The sequence below is a fragment of the Lepidochelys olivacea genome (genome assembly GCF_965140295.1).
Source record: "Lepidochelys olivacea isolate rLepOli2 genome assembly, chromosome: 1".
Taxonomy (NCBI): Eukaryota; Metazoa; Chordata; order Testudines; family Cheloniidae; genus Lepidochelys; species Lepidochelys olivacea.
The window spans coordinates 139,625,841-139,640,984 of record NC_140411.1 but is presented as its reverse complement, the minus strand read 5'-3'; the positions used below and the strand labels follow the sequence as shown (position 1 = coordinate 139,640,984).

Here is a 15,144-nt window from a genome sequence, read left to right as displayed (position 1 = left end):
TTTATGCAGTGCCTACTCATTGTTTGCCCTTTGTAAACTTGTGCATCTTGGGCAGGTCATTGAGGCTGGCCTTGTTAGTGGAATGGGTGAGTTGGGGTGGGGATGTGCCTCAAAGAAAGTTTCCTGGACACTTGGCTTAGCTTGTGCAGTAGAACTTCCTCTTCCATCTAGGTTGGTTCATTTGCTCCAAGTTATAAATCAGACATTCTCGTGGGATCATCTTAAGCAGTAAAGTGGTATGATTTTCTCTTCAGTTTGGAATCTCAAGTTAGCTGAATATAAAACATAACCAACAATATCTCAGTGATCAGCAAATTCACTTTAAAATTATTAAATCTGCCCATCTCAGCTGAATAGTTTTTGTTACATAAAAATAAAATGAGTTCTTTGACCTTGAGTCACAGACAGAATAGGGTTTTTTTTTCTCCCCCTCATGCAGAATTCAAACCAAGATAAGTAAATATTTTTGGTATGTGCCCTTCTAATGGAAAGGAATGGAATGGAATGTAACTGCAAGCTCAGACACTCTGTATTGCCTCTTAATACCAGAGGTTTCACTTGAAATCCAGTAAACTTTATCTGTCTCAGTTTCAGTATCTGAATACAGTTCCATTTTCCTGTCCTTCATTCTAGTCAAATAAATTGGGGAGGGAGAAAGAAAAAGACATTTAGAGACTAACTATTTGAAGGGGGAAAAAAGTTCATAATTCTAACTTCTTCCCATGAGAGGAGTACTTCCAGGTCCTTCAAAGCATACTGAAGCAAGGTAACAACAAAGCTCTAGCTGGTATCCCTTTCTACCACCCTGCCCTTATAGAAAATATTGTGAAATATGTAAAGCAGTGATTATATAAGAACCCATCAAAACATTGGTAGGATTTGGGGGGGCAGTGGAAAGACATATTTGTGTTTCTCTTCCTTGACGCTAAATCAGTTGTGACTAAGTACCTTGCATTTTATTAAGAAAGCACCAGGTGGACTGTCCAAGATCAAATTTTCCATTGATTTTTCCATTAAGTTAGTTAAGGTATAATTAAAATCTTTAATCATTGCTTGTAAAATGAATACCCTTCTTACCTATTTTTCAAGATTTACACCTACTAGATCTTTATAAAGATCCCCCCCCCATTCTAGTATTTGGGAAGAGAAATAAATAATACTGAATAAAGGAATAGACAGAGCTCAGATTGGAGGCAGGAGCACCTGGGGGTTTGAAGATCAAATCTTTTACCCCTTTGCGATGTGCAGTTATATATCAGGGAGCACAGGAGTAATGGCTGCATCCCTGAGACTGGCCATGCAGTAGCACAGATAGTAATCTGTGGCTGGAGAAGACGACTTCTGTCCTCCACCAGTCCCACACCGAGAACTCCAGCCTGGGCAAAGCTCCCCTCGAGTGGGGAGTTTGGCCAATGGAGCCACATTATCACGGTTACCCTCCCCAAGCTTGGCTAGTCCCATGAAACCTCCTCTTCTTTTTGGTCCTCTGAATAGCCTCCCAATCCTAATATAGTTCAGCTGTATTTAGCTCGCTTCAGAGGGAGCAGGAGTTTATCCTAACAAAGATATAAAAGGCTAGGAACACCCTAATAGCTTGAGTTGGAGAAGTCTCCCAGGGGGACTGTGATGAGGTTAACAGCATGAGTAGATGCGAGTGGAGGGATGTGAAGTGATTATGGCTGGATTCTTGTTAAGTCATAAATAGTCCAATCCTGTGCTACTGAAGTTTGACCATTTATTCTAATGGGAATTGGATCAGGCCCAAAGTGCAGGAAGTTTGTTCCACTCACTTCTAGTTAAATTCAAGCCCTTAGCAAAGATTACCCACATCGACACAAGACCCCAGCTCACCTGTACTTTTGCATATCCGTTCCATGCACAGCACTGTCTGAGTTCAGCCACTTTGCCTGCACTTAGCTTCAATAAGTCTCAAGTTTCAGTTCTCTCTGGGACAGCTGGCCAGGATTGCCCCCTTTCTGCAGCATAACGGTTCAAAATACATCTAAGTTCTTTGTGGGATTTGTTTGATGTCTTTCTGCGCTTCTGGTAAAGCCTGAAAGGAAATGTTCCTATGATATCTACCTGAAAAATTAAAGTAATCAGTTTACTATGTTCGGTTTTAAAATATTTATGGATTGCATTTTATATGCAATGATTATGTATTTGGAAAAAAATGTATAGTTGGCTTTAGTAGAGATTGTGCATACAGACATGGTTATAAAGGATTTTATCAATAAAGCAGTAATACTCTCACAGGGCAAAATTGATGGAAGCAGTTGGTCAAGAAAACAGGTTTAGAATTTTTTATGAGTTTGTTTACATGGGATTTTGGACTCCAAAAATGTTGAATTTTCAGGAGACTGATGAACATCTGCAGCGAGGCAGGTGAAAACCTGCAAAGTGTTTTTCACTTGACATTTTGCCAAGGCATGATGCAAAAATTCATGGTAGAAGTCTTCCCCAACAGCCAGGGGATCAACTGGATGAAAGACCAAGTTTGGTGCCTGAAGGGACTGAGTTCTGTTCTGACCACCGGCCTTGATAATATATTGCATTTTATTTCATAACTAAAAAAATGCCTGTAGATATACTTTCAACAAATGGAAGTGCTGTGAAGTTAAGTGACTTGCCCAAGGTCTCAGCAAGTTTTTATCAGAACCAAGGTTAGAAAGGCCTCCTGACTTTTAGGCAGTGCCCCTCAACCAAATCATTTAACCTCTTTTACACTAAGTTTCCCCACCACTAAAATGGGGACAATATGTTCAGTTTGCAAAGCTCTGAGTGGAAAGTATTGTTAAGGACAGTGAGGGAACTCAACACGTCCTAGTTCCTAGGCCAGCACTTCTTTCACTAGATACAAGTTGAGAGGGGCAGGTCAGAACTCATGAGAGAAGGGGTGAACAACATAGTATGACTCCACCTATCCCAGCACTGCAAGCATGCTTCTGTGGCTGTGGAGAAAGTAGCAAGTAGGTCCCTGGAAGTCGACTGCCTTACTGTGCTGTTCCAGAAGTGGCTTCTAATGTAGCCAGCTATGGGGAAACTTCTGGCACAGTCTTCTCTTCTCTTTTTGCTCCTGTAGCATAGAGCTGAGCTGCAAGAACACCATAAAGGCTACTGGAACTACCAGTTGGCTCCCAGACCCCTACCTTGAGCAGCATGGAGCCTTCTGGTGAGTAAAGAAATGGGAGATGCAGGCCACAAAATAAAAAAAAGAGCAAAGAAAACGGAGAAGAAAAAACAAGAGAGACAGCAAAGAGTATTTTATACGACTGAGTTCTCAGCCTGTCTTTATCAGTTCATGGAACTTCCATGCTCTGCAAGCCCAGTAATTCCAGACAGGGAGGGTGAGCAGCAAATCTACTTGGGCATATGTGAGAGGCTACAAAGAAGGGGATGGTGTGTATCCAGCCTCTAGTCCAGGGGTGGGCAAACTTTTTGGCCCGAGGGCCACATCAGGGTGTGAAACTGTATGGAGGGCCGGGGAGGGAAGGCTGTGCCTCCCCAAACAGCCTGGCCTCCGCCCCTTCCCGCCCCCCCACAGAACCCCCGATCCATCCAACCCCCCCTGCTCCTTGTCCCCTGACTGCCCCCTCCTGGGACCCCCTGCTCCTAACTGCCCCAGGACCCCACCCCCTATTTAACCCCCCTGTTCCCCCCCTGCCCCCCTCAAAACCTCTGCCCTATCCAACTACCCCATTCCCCGTCCCCTGCTCCCCCTCCCCTCGAGCCTCTGCCCCATCCAACCGCCCTCTGCTCCCTGTCCCCTGACTGTCCCCCGGGACCCCCGCCCCTTATCCAACCCCTCAGCACTGGCACCGGCCCCCTTACCATGCTGCTCAGAGCAGCATGTCTGGCAGCTGTGCCGCCCGGCCAGAGCCAGACACGCTGCTGCACTGCCCTACAGGAGTGTGCAGCCCCGCTGCCCAGAGCTCCGCCCATGCGATGGCGTGGCTGCGGGGAGGGACCGGGGGCTAGCCTCCCCGGCGGGGAGCTCAGGGGCTGGGTAGGACAGTCCCGCGGGCCACATGTGGCCCACGGGCTGTAGTTTGCCCACCTCTGCTCTAGTCTGTTACGCAGTAGAGCAAGATGACTCCTTCTCTTTCTCCTCCAGCAGCTTTTTCAGAGTTCACAAGTGTGGGTCTGAATCAGTTCCAAAAGGAAATGCTAAGTATGAGAGATTGAAATTTTAGATAGTGTATAACAAAACCGGAATTGCTAAAAGATTCATACGAGCTTGAGGACCGTGGATTGGGACAACTCTTTGAAGTTTTTCCGGGCTGCCACACCAACTTGATTATGAAAGATTTTCCGTTGTCAGTCCATATAAATAACAGTTTTAATTTGTTGATGATCTTGCTCCAGATTCTTTGGGGCACACTTCCAAACGATTTATGTCAGACATTTCTACCAGAATGGACTGTGATCTTTTTAATTTATCAAGGTTCAGTTCCTTGCTGTACTTTCTATGATCTCTTGCTATGTGCAATCAGTTATACTACAGAAAGTATCTACAGAGAAGATTTTTTCTAAAGGTATACCTGCAAGGATTTGTTTTCCAAATCTAGGAAGGCACCACCCTCACCCAAATGGAATCATCTAAGAAAAACTCCTCTAAAGGACTCGCCTCTAACCCTACAAGAGATTTCTTTAGAGTAGGATGATCTGGCCCCACGTGAATCAGAAGTGGTATCATGTTAACTTCATTGTTAATTCTGTCTACTCTCAGCTTTTTGTGAAATTCTCCCTCTGTTGCTCTATATAGCTCCAGTGCAGCTCCTCCAGGGCCAGCAATAAGTGGAAGTGCTAGAGCAGACTGGTTGCTGGTTGCCATTTTAGCCACCAGGTCATCTAGCTCTATTCAGAGGAAATCAAAATGATGGTGAAAGTCTGATATTGCTCTCACCAATGCTACACTCTAAGGAAAAAAAATCAGTATAAACAAGACCTAAGGGTAATTGAGTCAGAGTCTCAAGGGTTATGCTAACCTCCTCCACTAGCTAACTGGGTTCACATATGTATTCGTATTGGCCATGATTCAGGAAAGCACTCCTGTTCAGAACAGCATGTATCGATGGATAAACTTAAGCACACGGTTAAGTGTTTCCCAGAATCAGGGCCATAGGTCATGTTAAACTAGAAATCAGCCCAAGCTATAAAATTTAGACTGTAAGTTTGAGATTCTCCCTCCAAAGTTTTGGTGTGTTAGGATCCAGGGTTTTGGTTTAACCCACTAGTGAGTCAGAGGCTAGCTGCAAAAGTTCAGATTTTGAACCCCTCTGAAGTCCAGGGGTATTTGGATGCAGAGTTTTGATTAAGATCCTTTGTGTAACTCTACAAATAAACTGTATCCAGTTTTTATTACAATTATAAAATTAAAGACAAATTGCAAGTGGCTGTCAGCTCATGCCATATCTTGTCAATAGGAGTTTGTTAACTCTAGTTTTAGGGAGGATTTGAGCTTTCAAGTGTCTAATCTCATTTGTACTAGTGATTTTTTTCTGTTTTATGTGAGAATTTTATTTGCTGTATTTGTTTGATTTTATTAATCTATTGAAATGGCCAGCAGCTATCAAGTATCATGATCTTCATATCAATGCCAAAAATATCATGCATGAAATACTAGAAATATTCTGAAATCAAGTGGAAGTAATGCTAAATAGCCAAACAGAAAACAAAGAAGATTTTGGCGCAATATGAATTGTGACAAGATGGCCAATCTTCATATGGTGGGTCCTGTGCTTTTCTTGGGGGGCAAGGGGACTAAGACACCACCCCTTGCCCCTGCTCTTAGGCACCAAGGGCCCCACTAGTGGCCCAGGAAGGTGATAGAGGAGGGAAGCAAGGGAGGGGTCTGGGTTTGCTCCTCACTCTGAGTCCCAGCCCCTCTCAACCCCTGCAGGTTTCTTACCCTCATCCCCCTTAGGTGGGGTTATCCTCAGTCCTTAGATGCTGGGGGATGGAGTCTCCCTTACTTCAGTTCTCTGGTCTTCCAGATCTCACAACACACCTCCAAGCTGTGGTATAACAGCCACCACCACCACCACCCAACTGCCTGAAGCCGGGGGTTTTATTAGGTTCCTGACAGGGTCTTAATTGACAACAGGTGCTCCAATTAACCTGTAGCAACCCTTTCTAGTCTACAGGGAACCACACCTTAATTAGTTTAGGATTTATATAGTTCCCCTCTAAACACTCTACCACTGCTTCCTGGCCCTCCTGTATCACAGAATATTGAGGAAAATTTGGATAGATTTAAACTAGCTCTAAAATGTAGTAAATAATGCCTTTGTGGGCTTCCCACATCAGCATCCCTATTATCTTTACAATTTCAGTGAGTAGTTATGAATGAGAAATCATTGTTTTAAAAAGGAACATCCTTTTTATGCGCTTTGTAAGATTATTTTCAGGTAAAATTATATGTACTAAAATTTCTGCTTTTTCAAGTGGAATTCTTCTCAGAGGGCTTAGACCTTGATTAAATAAATCTACCAGGGCAATGACTTAATTCAAAATAAGGAAATGATAAAACTCAGATAGGAGGAGTGTTGAAAATGGGAACTGGCTGAAGTTATCTTACCACAGGAGTGTAGATAAGAATTTGCAAGGATTTAAATAATGTCAAAAATCTCAGAAAGAACCCAACAATTTTCAGCCTGAAGTCATGTGGTTCAGTTAGCTAGATTAGGCCATGGAGGGATTTTTGGGTACTATAGTACAATCCAGTGAAGACAAATAATGAGCCCCATCTTTCAAAGTGATTACTAATGTAAGTAAGGGATGTATGATTGGGCCATTGATAATTTTAAATTTCCAAGTTTACAGATGGCAGTCATCTTTTTGCAAGAAATGGATGTAATTTGAGACAAACTAGATGAACCCAGTGGTTGACTGGCAGATCTTGTGGTGATAAGTGTTTTAGATGTGTGTAATAATAATTTTGCTTGCTTGGAATTCAGTGTTCTTTGGGCAAAAATATATTTTGTTGCGTTTAATGTTTTCATTTGCTTAGTACTGGCCATAGAAGTTTTGTAGTCTGTGCATCTTCTGCCAATAAATAAGATTTGAAAAGTATGGGAAGAAATTTTCTGTATTCATGTTCACACTTGGAAGGCTTCAGTGCCAATTTTTCAACTATAGCTGATTGATTCTCACTTCAAATGGACTTCCTTCGTTTGTAATTTTTAAAAAATTTCCAAAGTATTAGTTCAACATTACTGCTTTCTGATTGGTTGGGCCTGCTGAACAATATACTTATCTTCATTGAAACAGATCAATCTGAATCTAGCAAATATTGATTACTCCTGGACAGCAATAAATGAAAGGGTGCCTGGGCATTTTAAGGGGAGTTTTTGTTGGTTTTCATTGCTGGGATTTTCCTAACCATGCCAATAGGTATTAGTATTCAGCAACACCTGCCGCTTCATTTCATGAAACCATCTGCTTTCCCCTCTGCACACCTATGTTACTGTTAGCATTATCCTTTGAGCTCTCAGTGTGTAGCTAATCTCTATAGTCATTCCTTCTCCTGGCAATTTGATCAGCACTTATATTAATATTGAGTGCTTTCCGCAGTGACAAATAATTTGTTCCCTAAACAGGAGAGGATTAAAATGGCAGACAAAACTGAAGTTCTTACTGATTTTCTGAAAAGAGTCTTTAAAATGAAATTATATCAATTCAAGGATATGACATAGCATATTGTGGATGTGGAGCTAACTGTACAAATCCTAAAGTAGCATAGCGAGTTTATTTGGTTTGCTTTGTGAGTACTTCCACTTTCTATGGGTATGTCTACACTACGAAATTAGGTCGATATTATAGAAGTCTATTTTTAGAAATCGATTTTATACAGTCGATTGCGTATGTCCACACCAAGCGCATTAAGTTGGTGGAATGCATCCTCACTACTGTGGCTAGCATAGACTTACGGAGTGGTGCACTGAGGGTAACTATCCCACAGTTCCCACAGTCTCTGCCACCCATCGGAATTCTAGGTTAAGCTCCCAATGCCTGATGGGGCAAAAACATTGTTGTACGTGGTTTTGGGTTCATGTTGTCAGTCGCCCCTCCCTCCGTGAAAGCAATGGCAGACAATCGTTTTGCGCCTTTTTTCCACGCAGATGCCATACCACAGCAAGCATGCAGCCCGCTCAGCTCAGCTCACCGACACCGCTGCTGTTGTGTCCTGGGTGCTGCTGGCAGAAGATGGTGCAGTAGGACTGCTAACTGTCGTCATATACCGTTTCCGCTGCAACTCTGCTGCTATTGTCTCAATAGCGAATTTCTCCATGTTGTCTATCATGGGCTCCCGGGTACGTGTGTTCTTCCTTGGGAAATGTGTGCAGTGCTGACCATCGTCCTCCACCGCTTCTGCTGCAACTGTGCTTTCCTGCTCTCATGAATCCACCTTTCAGGTCCTCTTGTCGTTCTCTATAAATATCTATTCTCGTGGCATCCGTCGTCAGCCACCGCTTCCGCTGCAACTCTGCTTTCCTGCAGATGCCATACCATGGCAAGCTTGGAGCCCGCTCAGATCACCGTGGCAGTTATGAGCATTGTAAACATCTCGCACATTATCCTGCAGTATGTGCAGAACCAGAAACTGCAGAAGCAGGCGAGGAGGCGACGTCAGCGTGGTGACGAGAGTGATGAGGACATGGACACAGACTTCTCTCAAAGCACGGGCCCTGGCAATTTGGACATCCTGGTGGCAATGGGGCAGGCTCATGCTGTGGAACGCCGATTCTGGGCCCGGGAAACAAGCACAGACTGGTGGGACCGCATAGCGTTCCAGGTCTGGGATGATTCCCAGTGGCTGAGAAACTTTCGCAATCGTTCGGGCACTTTCATGGAACTTTGTGACTTGCTTTCCCCTTCCCTGAAGTGCAAGAATACCAAGATGAGAGCAGCCCTCACAGTTAACAAGTGAGTGGAGATAGCCCTCTGTAAGCTTGCAATGCCAGAGAGCTACCGGTCATTCGGGAATCAATTTGGAGTGAGCAAATCTACTGTGGGGGCTACTGTGATCCAAGTAGCCAACGCAATCACTGAGCTGCTGCTATCAAGATTAGTGACTCTGGGAAATGTGCAGGTCATAATGGATGGCTTTGCTGCAATGGGATTCCCTAACTGTGGTGGGGCGACAGACGGAACGCATATCCCTATCTTGGGACCAGATCACCAAGGCAGACAGTACATAAACCGCAAGGGGTACTTTTCCATGGTGCTGCAAGCACTGGTGGATCACAAGGGACATTTCACTGACATCAACGTGGAATGGCCGGGAAAGGTACATGACACTCGCATCTTCAGGAACTCTGGTCTGTTTGAACAGCTGCAGGAAGGGACTTACTTCCCAGACCAGAAAATAACTGTTGGGGATGTTGAAATTCCTGTAGTTATCCTTGGAGACCCAGCCTATCCCTTAATGCCATGGCTCATGAAACCATCATACACAGGCACCCTGGACAGTTGTCAGGAGCTGTTCAACTATAGGCTGAGCAAGTGCAGAATAGTGGTAGAGTGTGCGTTTGGATGTTTAAAAGCGTGCTGGCGCAGTTTACTGACTCGGTTAGACCTCAGCGAAACCAATATTCCCATTGTTATTGCTGCTTGCTGTGTGCTCCACAATATCTGTGAGAGTAAGGGGGAGACGTTTATGGCAGGGTGGGAGGTTGAGGCAAATGGCCTGGTCACTGATTATGCGCAGTAGACACCAGAACGATTAGAAAAGCACAGCAGGCGTGCTGCGCATCAGAGAAGCTTTGAAAACCAGTTTAATGGCTGGCCAGGCTACAGTGTAAAAGTTCTGTTTGTTTCTCCTTGATGAAAACCCACCCCCTTGCTTCACTCTACTTCTCTGTAAGCCAACCAACCTCCCCCCTTCGATCACCGCTTGCAGAGGCAATAAAGTCATTGTTGTTTCAAAATCATGCATTCTTTATTAATTCATCGCACAAATAGGGGGATAACTGCCAAGATAGCCCGAGAGGGGTGGAGGAGGAGGGAAGCACCAGGTGGAGTGGTGGATGAGGGGAGGAGGGAAGGGCAAGGCCACACTGCTCTTCAAAACTTATTGAATGCCAGCCTTCTGTTGCTTGGGCAATCCTCTGGGGTGGAGTGGTTGGGTGCCTGGAGCCCCACCTCCCCCACGTTCTTGGGCATCTGGGTGAGGAGGCTATGGAACTTGGGGAGGATGGCGGGCGGTTACACAGGGGCTGCAGCGGCGGTCTGTGCTCCTGCTGCCTTACCTGCAGCTCCACCAGACGCCGGAGCATATCAGTTTGATCCCCCAGTAGCCTCAGCATTGCATCCTGCCTCCTCTCATCGTGCTGCCACCACCTCTCATCTTGCTCCTGCCACCTCTTATCTCGCTCGTCCCTCCTGTCCTCGTGTTCATCTGCTTTCCTGGACTCTGATATTGTTTGCCTCCACGCATTCTGCTGAGCTCTTTCAGTGCGGGAGGACTGCATGAGCTCAGAGAACGAGTGCTCATCACGAGTGCTTTTTTTCCACTTTCTTATCTGCGCTAGCCTCTGGGACGGAGATGATAGGGGGAGCGTTGAAACATTTGCAGCTGTGGGAGGAAAAAAGGGGAGAGTAGTATTTAAAAAGACACATTTTAGAGAACAATGGGTAGACTCTTTCATGGTGAACCAAGCTGTTAACATTACATAGCACATGTGCTTTCGGTACAAAGTCGTGTTTTACCTCTTATATTGAGGGCCTGCCGGTTCGGTGTGAAAGATCACACATGCAGGGCTGGGCAACAGAATTCAGCTTGCAGGGAGCCATGGTAAGCCACAGTCTTTTGGCTTCTTCAACCTTCGTAACATGTGGGAATGGTTTCAAACAGCAGCGCCCTCTTTTCCCATACCAAGCCCCCATTGGGTTAGCTATTTAAAAGGAGGGGCTGTCGTTTTCGGGTTAATGTGCAGCACAAACCCAACTAAACCCCCTCCCCCCAGTTCTCTGGGATGATCACTCTCCTGAGGATAACACTGAGAGATAAACAACAGATGTTGCTTGAATGCCAGCAAACACTGGAACCATACGCTGCCATGCTTTGTTATGCAATGATTCCAGACTATGTGCTACTGGCCTGGCAGGGTAAAGTGTCTGCAATAAGGCTGCCCTCCCCAGAAACCTTTTGCAAAGGCTTTGGGAGTACCTCCAGGAGAGCTTCATGGAGAAGTCCCTGGAGGATTTCCGCTCCATCCCCAGACACCTTAACAGACTTTTCCAGTAGCTGTACTGACCACGAATGCATCCCAAGTCTTCAGGGCAAATTAATCATTAAACATGCTTGCTTTTAAACCATGTATTATATTTACAAAGGTACACTCACCAGAGGTGCCTTCTCCAGCTTCATGGTCCGGAAGCCCGCCTTGGGAGGGTACTGTCTGCAGGGTGATAAACAGTTCCTGGCTGTCAGGGAGAACGGTTTCTCCGCTTGCCTGCTGTGCGCTATCCTCCTCCTCATCCCCCAAATCCTCTTCCCTGTTGCATGAGACTCCCCCCCTTGCAGGTGTCCACGGACTGGGGTGGGGTAATGGTAGGGGCCCCCCCTAGAATTGCATGCAGCTCATCATGGAAGCTGCATGTCTGGGGCTCTGACCCGGAGCGGCTGTTTGCATCTTTGGGTTTTTGGTAGGCTTGCCTGATCTCCTTAATTTTCATGCAGCACTGCTGCGGGTCCCTGTTGTAGCCTCTGTCCATCATGCCCTTGGAGATTTTTGCAAATATTTTGGCATTTTGTCTTTTGGAACGGAGTTCTGATAGCACGGATTCATCTCCCCATACAGCGATCAGATCCAGTACCTCCTGTTCAGTCCATGCTGGAACTCTTTTGCGATTCTGGGACTGCACGGTCACCTGTGCTGATGAGGTCGCCACGCTGGCCAAACAGAAATGAAATTCAAAAGTTCCTGGGGCTTTTCCTGTGTACCTGGCTAGTACATCTGAATTGAAAGTGCTGTCCAGAGTGGTCACAATGGAGCACTGTGGGATAGCTCCTGGAGGCCAATACCGTCGAATTGCGTCCACACTACCCCAAATTCGACCTGGTGATGTCGATTTCAGCGCTAATCCCGTCGTCGAGGAGGAGTGTAGAAATCGATTTTAAGAGCCCTTTAAGTCAACAAAAATGGCTTCATCGTGTGGACGGGTGCAGGGTTAAGTCGATCTAATGCTGCTAAATTCGACCTAAACTCGTAGTGTAGACCAGGGCTATGTATTTTAGAGTATAACACAGAATTCTGGATGTAAATGGAATGTTGTGATTTGTTGTTAAATGAGATTCTCCCCACGTCGGCTGTTTGCAGTTGCAGAGTTCTAAAGTGGCCACATTTACAGATGGCAGCCTGAAACAAAAAAGAAAGGTTTGGGGGTTTAAAAAAATTGATTTATTGGATTCTCCCAGTTGGTATTGCAGGATGTGAGACAATCTCTTCCAAATCCTGATGGTCCTGGGAAAATTAGGCTAGTTGCTAATTTGTTCCACCAGTAAAGACTTGTGCCAGAAGGCAAATACTTAACATGATAAGTGGTGCAGCTTCCACAGGTTGAGGCTTTTGCACTAAATATCTGAGCCTGACAGTTTTCTCATTTGCATTTATACATTTCCTAATAGCAATGAAATACTCCAAACAGAAAATTACTAGCAAATATTGAGCTCTAAAGGTGTTTTAAAGTCATTCATCATTGTGATTTAACACCAGTGAGACCATACTGTTATTACCTAAACATATACTTTGTTATGTCATGTTCATCCATTATCAGTGTTTCATTGGGGCTGCCTAGCCCAAAATACATGTGATCTCTGCAACATCCTCATCTGACTGTTCCCCCTTTTAAAGATCTATACTATGTTTGCCCTTCTCTAGCCCTCTGGGACCCCACCCATCCTCCATGAGTTCTCAAAGACAAATGCTAAAGGTTCTGAGATTGTTTCAGCTAGTTCCTTAAGTACCCCAGGATGAATTCAATCAGGTCATGATGACATATCTAAATATACTTTAATCTGTTCTTTCATTATTTTGGCTTGTGTTCCTTCCCCCCTTTTGTTAATATTAATGGTGTTGTATATCTGATCACCATTAACCTTTTCAGTGAAGAATGTAGCAAAGTAAGCATTAAACACTTCAACCTTCTTGATTATAAGCTCCTTCCCTGCTAAGTAAAAGACCTACACTTTCCTTTGTCTTTCTCTTGCTCCTAATGTATTTATAGAACAGCTTTGTATTGCCTTCTGTGCCCTTTGCTAGATATAACTCATTTTGTGCCTTAGCCTTTCTGATTTCATCTCTGCATAACCATAATTGCTGTAGTGGGGCTTGGGAGAAGATGTGGTTTCATAGACTGGCTATTTTTAGTGCTTTAGAGATACTCATCAGCACTTTGCTTTCTACCTGGACGCAAAAATAGAAGTTCACATCCCAGAGCAAAATTGTAACATGTTCCAACTGAAGTTCCCCATTTAGTAAATAGGAAGGCACATTATGTGCTAGCTGATGCTTTTGATTCTTCATCAAGATCAGCCCCAAGTTCTGAAATCTCACGTGGAGGTAACTAAGGGGTGGATAAGTATATGGACAGGCCCAGATTAGAATGGCAAAGTCACAGAATCCAAGAATCTGGCATAGTCTCAAAGGATGAAGTTGCCATCTCTCTCATTTTCTCCAGAGGCTTCCATCTGCCTGCCAGCATTACTTTCAGGATATTTTGAATGAAAGTTCATGGAAAATCCTATGTTGGTCGGGTATTGGGAAGGCAAAGAGATTATAAAGTCTAGATTTGAAGTGGGGAATAAAAAGTACAGATGAGTATAATCATCAGCATTCAGGTAACAATAGATGAAAACCTCTCAGACCTAATTTTTAAAAACAGGAGCCTAAAGTTGACTTTGTAGAATGCTATTTCGGTGCTCAGCACTTTTGAAATTCAAGCAGGTAACTAAATATGGATTTAGGAGCTTCCAATTTTAACAACCTTGACCCTCATGATCTTCTTCAGTAACCTGAAATACACATTAAACAGCAAATGCATGGAGCCTGCACAATCCTATTGGGGGTAATCATTAGTGAGGATGAATGACTTTCATCACCACCACCCCATATCATCTGCAAGAACCAGTATACCCACTGAAAGGCCCTTCCCTTCCTATGTTCTAGAGGCAAGCAAGCAACTCCCCATTGGAGTTTTGCCTTTGACTTCAGTAAGTATTTCACCCTATGTGTTTTGTACATTCTGTTTCTGATATTATATGTTTTGATTATGTAACTGTGCCCAGTGTACTGCAAATAAAATGGTAAGTAGAATTCAGAAAAGTATAATTGATTTAAAAAATATGTGGACTGGAGTAGTGATACTTTGGCTGAAGAAGCTGCATAATCCCCACATTCATGTTCTTTGGGAAGTAATTACAGGGTTTGTAATCTTCAACCAATTTGATCACAGCTTTTATTCCTGGTACTTTACAACAAGTATATAGATCATAAATAACATTTGAAAGATATGAGGTTATGCAGAGATAATTGCACATCTGAATTACATTGGCACAATGCCCCAAGCACCTTCCACCATCCCTTCTGAATTGTATAGCTTCACTTTATGAAATGCATTATTGCTCTCATAGGATGTTTTTATTATTCCAGAAGGGCAAACTAACGTTAATAAAATGCAGCTCCTGATTACCACTCAGGGTGACTATTTTTTATTTTCTGAACCGTTCTTGGCCAGTCTCATTCCTTGGTGTGTTTTTACATATATGGATACATAAATTTGGTGGCTCTACCATTTTGAAAGTTTTTACCACTGTGAGATGGATTTCCCATAGATATAATGGCTAGTACCAGTAGAACCAGGCAAACAGGGCAAAATTTTAAACTGTAATCCCTGTATCATTCTTTGCAACTAATCTCACTCATCGCAAAAAAGATATTCAATTGAATAGCGTGTTCAGGTTACAAAGACTACCAGAAATAATGGTATGTTTTGTGCAGCAGCATCAGAATACTGTTCCTGCTGTAGGCAAAATGCAGTTTCAGCTGCTTCTGGTTCTTCAGGTGACAGTCAGCATTAGAGAGCAGAATTCATTATGTTAATGGGAAGATAAGAGTTATCTTAAAGTACTTCTTTCAG

At 44.0% G+C, this 15,144-nt stretch overlaps 1 protein-coding gene across 5 annotated transcripts in view; it reads left to right on the top strand.

The window, feature by feature from the left end:
* CTPS2 (CTP synthase 2) overlaps positions 1-15,144 on the top strand; it is a 139,198-nt gene that overhangs the window by 88,771 nt on the left and 35,283 nt on the right. The window lies entirely within an intron of this gene.